Below are 16,223 nucleotides of genomic sequence, written 5' to 3' on the forward strand. Positions count from 1 at the left end.
CATAAGCCGCAAGGGGCAACAGCAGCTCTGGATCTGTTGTGCATCCGTCTCCAAAGATTCAGGAGAGCTGTCAAGGCCTGGGGCTGCCGCTCACTGAAGACACTTTAGAAGGCACTGACTTCAGTTCTCAGCAGAGGGAATGACAAGGAGAGAGAAGGGATGGGAGGGAGTGGAAAGGGGGCTTGAGAGGTTGAGAGAGACTGGAAAGAGCCTGGTTGTGTGTACCTCTGTACTATGGCTGGAAGCAGTCAGCCCATCCAGAACTGCATTCCTCAGGTCGTGACAAACTTTAAAGGATACTGCATTTCCAAGGGAGAGAGAGGAGCTTAGGTTCCTACCAATCTAAGATGCTGCAGTTCCAGCACATTCCTTTATTTTAATTAAAAGTAGTTAAAATATCAATAGATCTCATCAAGAACTAGGAAGACACATAAGTGGTTGTTAGAAGCAGTGTCAGTGGAAAGAGCACAGGCAAGGGCACATTCCAGGGAGCAGAAGACGAGGGAGGACTGGAGAACAGAAGAGGGAGGATCGGAGAGCAGAAGAGGGAGGACTGGAGAGCAGAAGAGGTAGGAGCTCAGGCTTAAGTTTCCTCATCTGTAGTTCAGGTTTTTCTACTACTTTTGCCCCCTCTGCTCCATCATTATTATTTTATTGAGATGCTGAGAATGTCTGAGTTGGTGAACTTGTAAACTTAGGGCTGGCAAGCTGTTGGCTTGTTAGGAGCATGTACTGCTTGCTCTTGCAGAGGACCTGATATTGATTCCCAGTACCCACGTTGAGTAGTTCATAACCACCTATAACTTGAGGGCGCCTGACCCCTCTGGTCTCTGACACCCACACTCATGTGCAACCCTTTCCCCAATATACAAATTTGAAAAAACAAAATTTAAAATCCAAATTTTGGGAAATTTCTGCTCTGATTTCATTGAATATATTTTATGTGCCTTTAGTTTTTAATTTCACCTACTTTTTAGGATTGGGTTCTGAGGTCTGGTATCTTGACCTGTGTCCCAGAGTTTTTAGATGCTCTGGTCATGCCCTCCCCATATGACTGTTATTCATTATCTTAACATCCAATAGTTTTGTAAAATTCAAGTTTAACTTGGCACTCATGCTTGTTTTTTGATGCCTGGATTTAGTATTTCCTCATCCTTGTTTTCCACCCCATAATCTCTTGTGTTTGGTTGTTCTCGGGATACTGCTTTTCACTGTGCTCTTCTTCCATTGCCTTCTTCATGTCTGCATCAGCTGCGGACAAGATGCTCCAGCTCCCCACAGGAAATCCCTGTACCATAGTGGAGAGAACACCCTGCTGCAATGACTGTAACCCCCCCCCCCCAGCTGCTTACGGAAGGAAAGGGGTGTAGCTCTTCACGGCGGGAGGCATGGTGGCAGGAGTGTGGGGGCCTGATCTCATTGCGTGTACTGTCCGAGAGCAGAGTGTGAGAGCTGGTGCTCAGGTCATGTGGTGTATGGGAGAGAATGACCCCATAGGCTTGTGGGTTTGGATACTTGGTTCCCAGTCGGTGGAACGATTTGAAAGGATTAGGAGATGTGGTCTCATTAGAGAAGATGTTTCACTGAGGGCAGGCTTGGAGGTTTCAAAGCCAGTTGCTCCCAGTGTATCTCTTTCCCAGCCTCTTATTTGTAGACCTAAGATGTAAGTTCTCAGGAGTTCTTGCCCTTGGCCTTTGTCCTACCACCATGGACTCTCACCCTCCAAAACTGGAAACCCTCAACAAATTCTTTCTTCTGTACTTTGTCTTGGTCATGTTGTTCTGTCGCAGCAGTAGAAAAGGAGCTAAGCAGGTCACCTTCTCCTTTTTATTCAGGATCCAAGCCTGTGGGATACCATGGCCTATCTGAACTAACCCAGTCCAGAACCTCCTCTACAGACATGCCCCAAGGCGTATTTTTTAGGCCCTTGTAGATTCCACTGTCAGCTTGTCAGTATTTACCACCTATCCTGTTTGCTTCTGTCACTGGGATAAATGCATTACCAAAAGCAACCTGGGGAGGAATGGGCTTATTTCATCTCACAAGTCATTGAGGGAAGCTCGGGCAGGGCTGAAGCAGAGACCATGCTGTTTACTCTCTTTTCTGCTATGGTTTGCTCAGCTTGCTTTCTTGTACCTTCCACCTGCCCAGTAGTGACACTGCCTATGGTGGGCTGGCCCTCCCACATCAGTCTAAGAAAGACAGTGCCCCTCAGACTTGCCCATGGGCCTCATAATTTAGGATTGCTTCTCATTCCCAGGCCCTCAGAGTAGCTCAACCTTAACCCTATTCTTGCTCTTTAGATGGTGCTCAGCCACAGCCCTCAGAGATGGGGATGACAGAATTCCTCTCTACTGCTGACCACTCATGAAGGAGGAACCACCATCTTCCTGTAACCCTCAGTGATATCTGAGGCTTGCAAGTGCTGTGGCCAAGTCATGTGGGTAGATTGCCAGGCTCTTCACTAGGACTGTCGATTACCTTTGCCTTCTCAGGCCAGAAGTGGCAACTGGGGCGGGGGCTGCTTGCTCCTCCTCACTCTGGCACCCTTTTCCTGAACTCTGAGTTCCTGTGATTCAGAATTTTGTACTACGTCAGAAAATAAACCCAAATTTTAGGCAATATGTATATATTTATATTGTGCTGATTGGACATGTGGGGTGTGCACACATGCCGTGATATGCTGCTACTGTATATGTGCCACAGAATGTATGTGGAGGGCAGAGGACAACTTGCAGGGGTCAGTTCCCTCCTACAGTGTGGGTTCCCGGGACTGAACTCAGGTTGCCAAGTTTGATAGCAACCACTTTTACCCTCTGTGTCATCTTGATAACCCCCACTCCCACCAAAAACCCTCAAACTAGTAAAGGACCCATATAAGTTACAGACTCCTCAGAATAGAAAATAGTGTCTATATGGGATAAATGTGTTCTTGATGGTCCCAACAGCAGCTGAGAGTAGTCTTTTATAGCTCAGACTTGGTCTTTGCACAGAGGTCTCAGTTTCGACTCTGTGTGCCTGCAGCTAATTTCCTGCTCTGTATGTACTCCTGGAGTCTCAGGAGGGCCCAGTACTGACAGCAAAGCTGTAGTTAATGCTGGGCTCTCCTGATTAGCTTTAGTGTTTGCTCTTGATTATGTTTTTTGTGTCTTTTTCAAAAAAATTATTATGTATACAGTGTCCTGTCTGCATGCATGCTTGAAGGCCATAAGAGGGCGCCAGATCTCATTACAAGTGGTTGTGAGTCACCATGTGGTTGTGGGAATTGAACTCAGGACCTCTGGAAGAGCAGTCAGTGCTCTGAACCACCAAGCCATCTCTCCAGCCCTGTCCTTTGTGTCTTAACATGTTGTCTGGTGACTTAACCTGTTGTCTGGTGACTTGATAGGTGGCAGAGCTTTGTCACTGGTCCTTTGTCATCAGGAATCCTAGCTTCTTGTCCATTGATCACATCGTGTAAGATAAAATTAGTTTCAGTCCTTTGCCTTTGGCGCTGGCCTCCAGCTGAAGCTGCCAAACTGCTTAGTGGCCATTTTCACCTGGGCATCTCTTGACATCTTTGGTACAACCGAGTTTAACCATCCTCTGAATTATTTATGTCCATGAGCACCACCTTCTGCTTAAGATACCCAGCTTGATCACTGGGCTCTAGAAACCATGTTGACTATTTCAGAAAGAAGGGCTTCATCCAGGAACTTGAGAATCCTACATCCTGGAGGATACTAGAACGACATAGATCACCATGGGGAGTAACCCCACCCCTGTGTCTATATATATCCCCTCAGGGTCACCATGGAGCATCGACAGTGCATACCAGGCCTTGGCCACAGCTGGCAGCAGCAGGGCAGGGATTCCTGGGGCCTGTTGTACAGTCACAAATGCTCCTCATGGGACCAAGTCTGTTCTTTCCATGTCTTGGTGAAATAGCCTGAATGGAAACCCTGACTATCAGTGAATCAAGGTCATTGTTCCTGACTATCTCTGTCTGGAGAATGTGGACAGCCAGGCTGTTTCTCTGGTTCGTATCTTCTGGGATTTCCCTTCAGTTCTTTTCATCAGTCTCCCACTCCCCTTGTAATGGCTGCTAGAGCCATGTTTGAGTTAGATCTCTGAAAGCTGAGACAGGGGTCTCAGGCTCTGGGACTCAGCAGTAAGCAAAGACATGGAACACTGTGTAGCAGAGTCCAGTTATGCCCCCTCCCTTAGTCTCATCACCTCCTTGAGGTGATAGTGCTTACCAAGCATGAGAATTCCTCTGGGGAGTAGGCGGCTGCATCTGCCTATGCTATGGCCATCAGGGTCACCCACACTCAGCATGTGGCACATCCTTTTTGCGCAGTGGAGTTCCCTCTCCCAGTAGGGCCAGGGTGAGATCTGCCCTTAGCTTTCCATGTACTAGGATTGCAGATGTTCAACCTAGTTTGATTTGGACTGGGCCTTGACAGAAAAAGGTGTGTGCAAAGGGCGCTCACTGCTTGGCTTCCAGACCCTAGCATCTAGCTGTGCTTATCCCACGGGGGTGTCTAGGTTTGCCCCTGACTCTGGATGGCACTATGGTGCTGCATACTAGGATTCAAGCCTAACCCTCAGCTTTGAAGGCCTCTAATGGAGCCCTACTGTCAGTCACATGGTGCCTCCCAAACCCCAAAAGGCCACAAGTAGTTAGCTTCTTAGTGGTAAAAATGTTCCACACTGCTGCAGGCCACTGACCCTGGAAGCTCCACTGTAACAGTGCTGGGGATTCCGTGGGCCTACTCACCACCTCATGTGCCTAAGACACCCCCACCCCTTCCCAGGGGCTGCTGTTTACTAGGCACCTTGCTGGGCTGTGCAGTCTGGCTTGGGTGAAAAGCAGATAGAGAAGTTTCAACAGCAAGTAGCTGACCTTGTGCAGGAGACTTTTCGTGCTGCACCAGGTTACTGAGTAGGAGAGACCTTGAACTGGTGCTGACCTTGTGGAGTAGTGTTGCCCAGGCCCAGAAGGGCAGAGTGTTGTATCTGCTGGCCTGACTTGTCACCTGGGTACCCTCTCCCTTTAAGAGACAAGCCCTGTGTCATGTGTGTCCCCCATACCCCTCTCTTAACCAAGGCAAGTGGATCTCCTCCTCTCCAGCCTGTTCTTTCTCTGTTGGCTGTCCTTCTTCTAGAGAGGCAACTTCTGCCCCCCCTCCACTTCTCCTCTTCCTTCTTTCTTCTCTTTTCCTCTCTTCTTCTCCCCCCGCCCCAACTAAATAAACTCTATACCCAAGCTATCTCCATATGGCGTGTCTGTCTGGTCACCCGCCTCTGCCCCTCCTGGGACCAGCCTCGGGGTCACCCATGTTATGAATGATATCTGCGTCAGGATAGTCCAGAGCGTATCTGCAGTTGCTGGGGAGGTCAGTGACCACTTTCCAAAGTCCACAGGCTGCAGAGGTACCGGGAGCCTCCTGACAGCTGTCAGAGGGAATGGGAACTCTGGAACTTTCTGGAGCTGGAGTGGGCAAGAAGCCGTCCATACTGACCCTGGGTAGAGAAGCTTGGGGAATGACTGAGCAGAGCAGAGGGTACAGAGAGGCCCAGGACAGAGACCCTCTTAAAGGCCCATGTTTGTGAGAGCCTTTCTCCCTGCAGGTGTCTTCTGAGAACAGGGTGCCCTCTGTAGGCGAAGTGTTTAAAAGACGGGGCAGTCTGCACAGAGCAGGCCATGCTGGTGAGGTTAGTATCTGGAGCTGGAAGCTGGTAATAGGATGTGGATACAACAGCTGGAAAAGACCAAACATGTGGTACTTAAGGCTCTGAAGGCCACATGGTTCCACATTCTTCCTCTTGTCTTTTTATGCCAATCTTAGCTCATGAATCGCACAACAGGCAACAGGCCAGACTTGGCCAGTCTCTACCCCTTTAGTCCCTGATCAGATTCTGTGGAGAACTCAAGCATTGATAAAGACCTGTAACAGGACAGTGAGTACGTACCGGTCCTGCTAGGTAATAACAGGAGGACAGGTGGCTCTGAGGACCCTTTCAAACTGGTCTGGTGAAAATTAAGGGCTACAGCAATCTCAATATTTGATCTTGACTGCCTTGTTTTGGAATGACACTCTAGACAGCCCCCACCCTTTTCTGGAGAGTGTGGCTATATGCAGCTTTCTCTACTGGCTTTATGCTTAGGTCAACAGGTTCTGCCAGAGGGCTGGTAAAAAAGGCAGCAGCCAGCATCAGAACTTAGGAGACCTTGCTCTGTGCTGTCCATGATGTAGTGTTGCTTTGACTGACATTTTCTAAACTTCTTGGGGCTCTTCTGTACACCCTGGGTGGGATGTTGCTAGGAGAGAGGATTAGCCCTGACAGTGTCAGGGTCATCTTTTCTGATGCACACTCAGGAATTAGGGAAATAATTGCAGGTTGCATGGATAACCCTAAGCCTTCTGTAAACTGGATTTAAGACACACTCCCATAGAAGCACAGACTTGTGTTTCAAGTCTGTAGGAATTGGCAGCGTTCATGGTCCTAGAGAGGTAGTGCTTACAGGTCTATCTGCTTCCTTTCTTTGAGAGGACTAGGGTCCTCCTGAGATGGAGGGCTTGGTTCGTGACCTGTCTCAGGTGAAGAACAAAGCCAAAGGACATGACTGTTCCCTGGTCACTCAGTTCAGTGCTCCGTGGGAACCTGCAGTGAGTCAGTCACAAGGTGCTGAAGCTTACAGAGCTGCTGGGCAGAACTCTTGTATTGCTGACAGCACCCCCTTGTCAGTCAATCTTTCCACTGTGAGCAGGAACCTATGCACTTGCCTCCTGCGCAGAAGCTTTAAGAGTTGCCCGTGCCCCGTTAAATCTGCCTGGAGAGGGACAACAAGAGCCCAGCAAAGGGATAGTCCTGCTGCCCTGCTGGGATGCCTACAACCCTGACCCCTCGCTACAGTCAGTCAGTGTATCCCGCGTACTCACTGTACATTCTGCACGTGACCACTCCCTTGAAGCACTGTGGAGGTCACTAGAGAAGGTATTTTTAGTTTCAGGTGCCAAGGCACTCATTGTACACCCGGAGCTAGGCCTGTGTCAGGTGATTGCCTCGGCTGGGTTCCTTCTCACTCACCTGCCTCGCCTGCGCCAGATGCTGAGATGGCTGTAGTCTCTAAAAATAGCCCAGAGACTCTGAGTACGCTCATTATGCAGCAGCCACGGAAGCCTCCCCCTCCTCCAGCTGGGGATCACACCACGTCCCCCAGCCAGGGCATTGTTAGCCCTTTAGCAAGCTGGTTGCAGCTGCTATTCAGCCCACAAAGGCTCTAATCTCCTTTGAATTCCTCTAAGCCTTTTGACTCTAATCCCTTACAGCAAGCAGCACACTCCACGGGTACAGTTGGCGCCTCAAGTATGCCTCTTCCATTCATTTTGCCCTGATTATCTTTTTATCTCATTAAGTGCTTTTAGCTCTTGTGTTTCATATAAAAAATAGAAGCATCAAATCGGCCTTAAAGATATAACTTAGTATTTTCTCTCTCAAAGCAGTGATTCTTCTGAGGCAAGAGGCTCTACTTTATTCCCGATGCTGGTACTGAACCTGGAAGGGTCAGTTACCTTCATTCAGCCTCAGTTTCCTCTTTGCTAAAATGGAGAAGCCAGGCCATTGATGACAGTTAGATTCCTTTCTAGATTAGCTGTCTTGTGGCTGTCTGTCTAGCTCTGTGCCAGCATGAACAGGGTTGATGTGTGCAGCGGTGCCATGATTTGCTTGTATACAGAGGCTGTGCCTCGTGCCCTGTCTTAGCTGTATACAGAGGCTGTACCTGGTGCCCTGGTTTGGTTATGTGCAGATCTTGTTTCTTGTGCTGTGGCCTGCTCCTATACAGAATCTGTACCTGGTGTGCTGTCTTGGTTGCATACAGACCTTGTCTCTTGTACCATGCCACAGGCTTTGTTTAACACAGGGTTTGTGCTTGGTGCCCTCTATAGGCTCCTAGTCATGGTAATGCTAATTTGCCCAGGTGGTTACATCATAGGACCTTATTTCAGGCAAGTGTTACAATAGAGATGAAAGCTGAATGCCTCCCTGGTTATTAGAGCCCGTTGCTTCTAAAGGTGAGCGTTCCTCCTTGAAAGTTCCTCTGCTTTGATATCCCCTGGATGTGCGCTGACTGCTCTGCTGAGATGCAGGCAGCTATGGAAATCCTCAGAGTCTCAGAACCAATTTGTGTGTCTCCTTGGCATACCTCCTGTGTTTCTTGCTTAGCTCTATTTACCTTAGATTTCATCTGTTCCTGAGGATGGAGAGTTTCTGGTAGTATCTACTGTACTCCCTGGACTGACACCACAGTTCTTATTAGCTGGTTTTGTCTCTAGGGCCATGGTGCGGGCAGTTGCTGCCTGAGTGAGACACTTGCAGCTTTCTGGTCTCCCTGGTGCATTCTTACATAAACACCATTTTCTGGGTAATTTTGGACATTCTTGAACCCATTAAAATTTCAGAGTAAGCTTTGGAACAGAAATTGTAATCTTTCAGAAATCAAAATAAATTTGCAGATACTTGACAATCCATTCTGCTTTTTACTTACCAATTTTTAGAAAAATATATTGATTTGTAATATTTTTTCCTTTTATTTTTGAGATTGTAATTTCATCATTTCTGTTATTCTTAAAAAATGCGGGGGTTCCCCCAGCCCGGCAGACTCACGGAGCAGCAGCGAGCTCCAGCGGATCCCCAGCGGTGCCTGGCTCCAGAGTCCGGCACCCGAGCGGCAGCAGAGTTCCCATCAGCGGGAAGCCACGCTGCGGCAGAATTCCCAAAGCGCGGCAGTTGTGAGCAGACCCATGGACACAGAAAGTAGCCAGAGAGAGAGAGAGAGAGAGAGAGAGAGAGAGAGAGAGAGAGAGAGAGAGAGAGAGGAGATAAAAAGAGAGAGAGAAGAGATAAAAAAAAAGAGAGACAGAGAGACACGTGCACACGCCAAGGAAACAGAAAAGGAAAGAAGGCCGAGATGGCAGCTGGAAGGTCAGAGGTAATGGGAGTGGGCGTGGCTTGTCCCTTAAAGGGACGGGAAAGCACAACAATTTCTCCTTTCAAACCCTTCTATACCCCCCATTGCTCTTTCAAATTGATGTTCTCTTTTTTATTAATTATTATTGCATGTGTATATGTGTATACATATAGCCTAAGTACTCCCTACTCAGTCTGTACAGCATCACTGCTGTGGATGTTTTCAGGGCCGCAGTCAGGTGATAGAATGGTATGTGTGCTGATTTGCAGCCTTTTACAAAGTGTCTGGTAAGGTTCGCTTGTGTCCTCTGTACAAGCCAATTGGTCAGACCTTGGGATGGGAGTACTTGTGCTGCTCTCTGCCCAGCCATCTCCCAGCAGTCTCAGCTAACTGGTTTGCTGTTTCTCTTCATCTGGAGTGGGGTTGCTGAACCTTTCCACTTGACTCCCCACCCCTCCCTTTATTTTCTTCTTCTTTGAGTCAGGGTTTCTTTGTGTAACAGCCATGGATATCCTGGAACTCATTTTGTAGACCAGGCTGGGCTGGAACTCACAGAAATCTTCCCGTCTCTGCCTCCCTAGTCCTGGGATTAAAGGCATATGCCACCATGCCTAGTGGCACCTCCCCTTTTTTTGCCTGAGAAATATTTTTATTTGCCTGACGTATATAAAATAGTTATGTATATCAAACATAATCAGTTCCTAAAGAAATCTATCTAAAACAATTCCTTGGTGTGCATATATCTTAGTATTCATTACAGATAAAGGGAAGTTCCCATAGGAGATGGATGTGTTTATGCTCTCAGCTGACACTGCAGAGCGTGGGGCATCTTCAGTCTATTATGGAGATGACCACTAATTTGGTTCCATGATTATCATGGTGAATGCTGAGAAAACAGTGTTGAAAAAGTACACAGCGCAAAACCATAGATGTGGACTCAGAGTTTTTAAAAATAGTTGAAAATCCTTTCCTAACTCCAAGCCAACATTTTGAGTGATTATTCTCTTAAAAAACAAACAAACTTGTGTGTGCGCGTGTCTGTGTGTCTGTCTGTCTCTCTAGTGTCTGTATATGTGTATGTGAAAGACCCCCAGTGCTGGGGAGACTCTCACTCAAGTCTCGGGATAACACGACCCCCCCAGTAACTCACGAGAGACCGTCCTTGCTGCAATCACACGAGGCTTTAATGATGAGATGGGATGGGAACCAGTACCCTGGGGCCGAGACTCATAACCCACGCAGGGAAGAGTTCGACCCCGATTTTTAAGGGAAGAAACCACAGCCCAGTGATCAGGAATTGGCAGGGAGAGTGTCACAGAAAATTCCGAAAATACCAGGGAAGATCACAAGGGGGCAACTCCCTGCCTCTCAGGACCACTCCCAAGGTCATAATCAGCCAGCTCCCAAAACACATTACAATGACAATCATAAGGGGGAAACTCCCTGTCTCTCAAGATTACCCCCAAGACTACAATCTAACTTTATCTTCAGCTAGCTCCTGAAACACTAAACTGGCTAATGCAAGATTCCTGATTCTTCTCTTCCTGGTTAGATTTTTGGCTATTTTCTTCCTGCTGGGGAGGTCTGGCTTTACCCAGGTCTTTCATATGTATACTGTGTGTATACCTTTCAGGCCAGAAGAGGGTGTCAGATCTCCAGGAGCAGGAGTGGTTGTGAGTTACCTGATGTGGGTGCTGGAAACCAAACCAGGTCCTCTGCAAGAGCAGCAAGTGCTCTTGTCTGCTGAACTGCTTCTTCAGACCCTCTTTGAAGGATTTTGGTTGAGACTAAGTGAGCAGCTCAGGCAACAAGAGTTCAAAGGCAAGCAAGGCAGAATCCATGCTGAGGAATGGCAGGAAAAAATATTAGAAGTGTTTAATTTCCTTTAAAAATTTGAGGAAAATAGATGGAAATGGAAAATGCGTTCAGTGACATAACCTGGGCTTAGGAAGGAACCTGTTATGTCTCATGCATGTCCGTAAGTTTTTGAAATTTAAAATCAGGTTTCACTTATTGTGTGTGAGTGTGGTACATGTGTGCTACAGCATGCTGCTGGAAGTCAGAAGAAACTTCCCTGGAGTTTGTTCTTTCACTGTGGGTTTTGGGGGGTCAAACTTGAAACTGTGGGCTTATATAGCAAGTGACTTTACCTGCTGTGACATCTCTCTGGCCCTTTCTTTGCTTTATTTCCTCTGCTGTCTTGGAGCTAGCTTTGTAGACCCAGCTGGCCTCCAACTCAGAGATCAGTCTGCTGCTGCCTCCTGAGTGCTGAGATTAAAGGTGTGTGCATCACACTCAGCTCTCCTAATTGCCATGCATGTGCATTTCTGTGAGAGTGTGCAGAGAGGCCAGGACACTAGGAAAGTGCCCACAATAAATGGAAAATGAAGCTGTAGGGGAGGCAAGGGTGGGCAGTAGGGCTTATGCTATGAAGTGAGTTGGGATGGAGGAGGTGTGGGTGGCTGCAGGGTAGAATATACACAATGGAATGCCACTTAGCCTGGGAAAGAGGCAGATTTTAACTGATGAGACCTGGGGTGAGTGTGGCAAGCATTGAGCTAAGTGTTATGAAGCCAAACACAGAACAGTTCTGTATTACCCTACTTCATCCAGTCATAGAGGCGAAGGGAATGGTGGTTAACCAGGGCTCCGGTGGGGCTAACTGAGAATGTTGGTCTAAAGACACAAATTTCACCGAGACAAGCGGAATAAGATCATGGTTCCAGAAGTCTATTGTTTACCTGAAAATTGGTAAGGGATTAGAGTTTAGATGTTATAAGGTAATGATTATATTTAGTTCCATTTTGTCATCTCAGTACTTACACAGTTCAGAACATAATATTGTCTATCATAAATACATGCAGTTTTCAATAAGTAAAAATAAAGGCCCTACATTGTCACTGCCTCTTGCTGGGCACATGCTGTGCTGGGTTTCCCTCTGCAGAGCCCGGCGGTCTTTGGGGAGATGGTGTGATGAAGATAGTGGCTCCTATGATTCCGGGTCAGTCTGCATACTCAGTAGTCAGGGCTTCGTGGTCAGATTCTGTGTGTAACAGTGCCTACGGCATGGATGCACTGACTAGCTCAGAGCTCAGGGCAAACTCATGCCTGGCGTAGGTGTCGGATACAGTGGTGGTCTGGAGCAGCCACTTGTCACCAGGTGGATGTCTAGTCCTCTTTTATTTTGGTCTACTGGACAGCCATCCAGGCCGTTGGCCATGCCCTTGTGTGTGTGCCACTTCTGCTTTCATGGCTTGAGGACAGAACAGTGTGCCTGGCCCCGGACTCTGGATGGCTGCGTCTCCTGCTCCTGGTTGAGGCCTTCTTCACTGTCCTCCTGCCTAATCAGCACTGGTCAGTGTATGTCCTGCGGGGGTTGTCTGCCAGCTTTGGGCTGTGTCCCAATGGGCACAGGGGAGCAGACACAGTTCTGCTTTTCATGGTTTGTGTGTCCCTCAGTTTTTAGCCTCCCTTTTGTTTTTCTGGGAGGGAGTAGGCTTCTCGCTACCATCCTCTGGCAACATGGGGTGGGGAGTTCAGAAGCTTCTGGGCGTGCACAGGCCACAGTTGGAACATGGACATCCTTTAAGTTGCCTGTCCTGCCAGTCTCATTTTGTATGTATGGTCCTTGGATATGTCACAGAGTGGCACATACCTGGAGGACCTTATGTAGCTATAGTCCAGGGCTTTATTTGACATTTGGTCCCCAAATATCTCCATGATGACATGATGCCTTAGACCTCAGGTGGCAGTAATGAGCACACACCTGACTAGGCAGCCTTGCCATATCTAGGTGTGTGTTACTCTTTGCCAAGTGATCAGCCACTCGAGCAAACAGCAGCAGGTGCTTCCTTGGTGTGGCCTGGAGCTACAGTGTGTGCTTGTTCTAGGGCTGCGGGCCTCACCCCTGGGCTGCTGCCTCTACTGTCAGTGGGGTTAAATTTGAAACTGGCCAAGCTGGGCCTGGTTAAAGTTGACCTTCTATCAGTTTCCTTCTTGTTCACCCACTCTTGCTGTTTCCAGTGTATCTGCACGCGCGCGCACACACACACACACACACACACACATGTTCATTCATGTTAGGCATATATGTATGTTCCTGGATTGCCACCTCAGTGCATCCCCTCAGCTCTCTTCCAGTCCATCACTGTGCTCATGCCTTCTCTGACCCTGGCTGCATCAGTCTACACACGGGCACTCGTGTGGGGCTGGGGCAGGCTTGACTGCCAGAGCTGGAAGCTGCACAGGGTCTGAGCAAGCTCTTCTAAGATGGGCGTTCTGGGGTTGTCTGGCGTTTTTGGAAGTGTGCGTACTGTTTTCTCACCCTTCAACCCGCGGGACAGCTGGTTTTTCATACCCAGAGTTCCATTTTTTTGGGTTGGGCGTTTGGCACCCTGCCGAGTGTGGTGTGTCTCCCTTCAATTTTATTTTTCATTTCCCTAATTACTGAAGGTGTTGTGCATCGTTCCTGGAACATGCTGACCACTTATACATCTTCATTGCTAAAGTGTCTTTTCAGTCTGCCACCCATTTTAAAAAACGTGCTCTTTGTTTTATTATCAAGTTGACAGGCTCTTTATATAACTTCTGGATACAGCTCATAACGTTTCTTCTTGGTTTTGCTTCTTTTTTAAAGTAGAGCTGGATTTTATTTTGGTGAAGCCCAGATCATAGTGTGTTTCAGTTAGCAGATATTTTTAATTTTAGTGTTGTTTGTTGTCCATCTTTTCCCTAGTGACCAACATGCTTCTGCTGTAGAAGAACGCTGCTGTCCTCTGGCTGTGAGGGTGTTAAATGTGCACCTGGAAGGACACTGCTGTCCTGGTTCCTCTTATACCTTCATCTTCAATCATTGTTTGCCCTTGGTGTTTGAGGCCGTTAGGGTAGGGTGAAAGTTGGCCTTTTCATATGGATACAGAAGCGACCCAGCATAATTTGTTAAAAGACATTTATCCATTCTCATGCAGTGGGATTTTTGTTGACCGTCAAGTGATTGTCTTGGCAAGGGCCCCTTTGTGGAGACTTGTCCTTCTCTGCACCCCTTGCCTGTCTGTACTCACAGAAACTGACATCGGACTTGGGAATCATCCCATTCTGCTTTTCTTCCTCACTACTGTTGGCTAACCAGGGCATGCACATTCTCGTGCAGGCTTCTGATTCCCACCTCGTGAGTTCTTCACAGTGGGAGTGAGCTTCCCGTCCACGGACACGGTGTGTCCCACCCCATGAGTTCTTCACAGTGGGAGTGAGCTTCCCGTCCACGGACACGGTGTGTCCCACCACTTGTTTATGTCTTTGATTTTTTTTCTGTCAGTGTTAATTTGTTTAAATACACACACGTAAATATTTTTAGTTAAGAATTATTTGTTACTAAACTTTTTAATGCCTTTACAAAGGTTTTTTTTTTATTATTATTTAATCCTGTGTATGTGTGTTTGACTGTGTGGGTATGTGCACATGAGTGCAGGTGGCGGTGGAGTCTAGAGGCCCAGGTGGTTGTGAGCTGCCTGACAGAGGTGCTGGGACCGGAACTCAGGTCCCCTGGAAGAGTGCCATGCTGCTCTTCACCACTGAGCCACCTCTCCAGCCCACTGTGCCCGCTTCCTCTTGTTGATGATCAGCAGGTAGCCAGCTGCTTTTCACGGTGCTGTCCAGCTGCTTTGCTCCCAGTAGCATGATGCAGACTCAATTTCTAGCTAGCAACGGCAGTGGGATTTCTTCTTTTCTTGCTCTTCACTTTTTATTTTTTTTCCTGCTGCGCAGATGAAGTAGCTCTCCTTTTAGCACAATCTTAAGTGGCCTTGGCAGTGTGAAGTTGCCTCTCCTCATCCTCAGAGGCAGCGTCACACTTTCACATTTGCTGTAGGACTTTTCTTTTGTTTCCATCTCTCTCCTCCCCCATCCCCTTCTATTTCCTCTCCTCTCTCCCTTCCCTCCCCTTGGAGTAAATTTTCTTCTATTCCTAGTCTTCAGAGTGTTACCAAAGCCAAGACTGAATTGTATTGACTGTTTCTGCAGTTTTGGTGATCATACTTTTCCCCCCTTAGCTTGCTAAATGTGATGAGTTAGGGTGCTTAGAGTGGAATCAACCTTTTTTCCCCCTTGTTTGTATTTTTAATGATTTCATCCATCCACTGATTTAAGTGTGTTGGTGCCACACTTACGCCAGGGAGTACTTCTTGAGGTCAGAGGCTAGCTTGCAGGAGCTGATTGTTTTCTTCCACTTTGTGGGTTCTGAGGATTGAGCTCAGGTTGCCAGACTTGGAGACAACAGCCTTTCCCTTTAAGCTGTCCTGCTGACCCAACCTCATTTCCTTGAGATGTTGCTATTTTTTGTATACACCATCAAGCTTTATTTATTATCCTTTTTGCATCTGTATTACTGAGAGTGATGCCCCATGATATCTTTCAATTCCTTCTAGATTCTTATTATCAAGCAGGTAGCTCTCCTGTCTCCCACCCTCCTTCCCTTCTCTGTCCTTCCTCTTCCTCTTCTTTCTTCCTGTTTTGAGGTAGAATCAATCTCACTATGTAGCACAGCAAAATGTGAACTTTGTAGTCTTCCTCCTCCTACTTTATAAGTGCTGGGTCATAAGCAGGAACTATGGCACCTGCTATCTTGCCTGTTGTTTCAATACTTTGATTTGTGATGTAATCAGCTGAACTTAGTGGTTCATTTACTTAATTATTTATTGTGAGTGTATGCACAAGGATCTATTGAAGGCCTGGAGAGAAGTCTCAGTGGGAAAAGGCACTGGCTATCAAGCCTGAGACCTGAATTCAATCCCTGGGACACACAGAGTGGAAGGGGAAACTCAATTCCTGCAAAATGTTTTCTCACCTCCACACTGGCTGCTCTCCTCCCACATGCTAGCTTGCCAAGAGGAACACACACATAGATTGTATCTTGTAGCATTTCTTAGTGGCCCTGCCCTTTGGACCCAGACACTGACCGTTTCAGACAAACTGAGACAGAACATTTGACTAATGAAGAACATTTCAGTGTTTGACATCTGTTTATGATCTCATGAAGCTGTGAGTATAGTCCCCAAGCATGGGCCTGACAATTATGGCAGTGTCCCCATCTTGTTCCTTTCTTAAAACCCATTGTCAAAGAACAGGATGAAACTTTATTCGAGGAGGTTAAATTCTCTAAAGCAGAATGATGGTTTATAAACCAGGAATGGTGGGCTCCCTGTTGCTGATGTTGACTCTGCTTTGCTCTGCTGGCTGCTCAGGTTGGACTGACTCTGCTGCCTGCACGTTA

General features: G+C 47.5%; 1 protein-coding gene across 3 annotated transcripts in view; it reads left to right on the plus strand.

Annotated features, from left to right (window-relative positions):
* Nucleotides 1-16,223, plus strand: part of Eipr1 (EARP complex and GARP complex interacting protein 1) — a 121,052-nt gene that overhangs the window by 55,832 nt on the left and 48,997 nt on the right. The window lies entirely within an intron of this gene.

This window comes from Chionomys nivalis, chromosome 1, assembly GCF_950005125.1.
Source record: "Chionomys nivalis chromosome 1, mChiNiv1.1, whole genome shotgun sequence".
In the NCBI taxonomy this organism is placed as follows: domain Eukaryota; kingdom Metazoa; phylum Chordata; class Mammalia; order Rodentia; family Cricetidae; genus Chionomys; species Chionomys nivalis.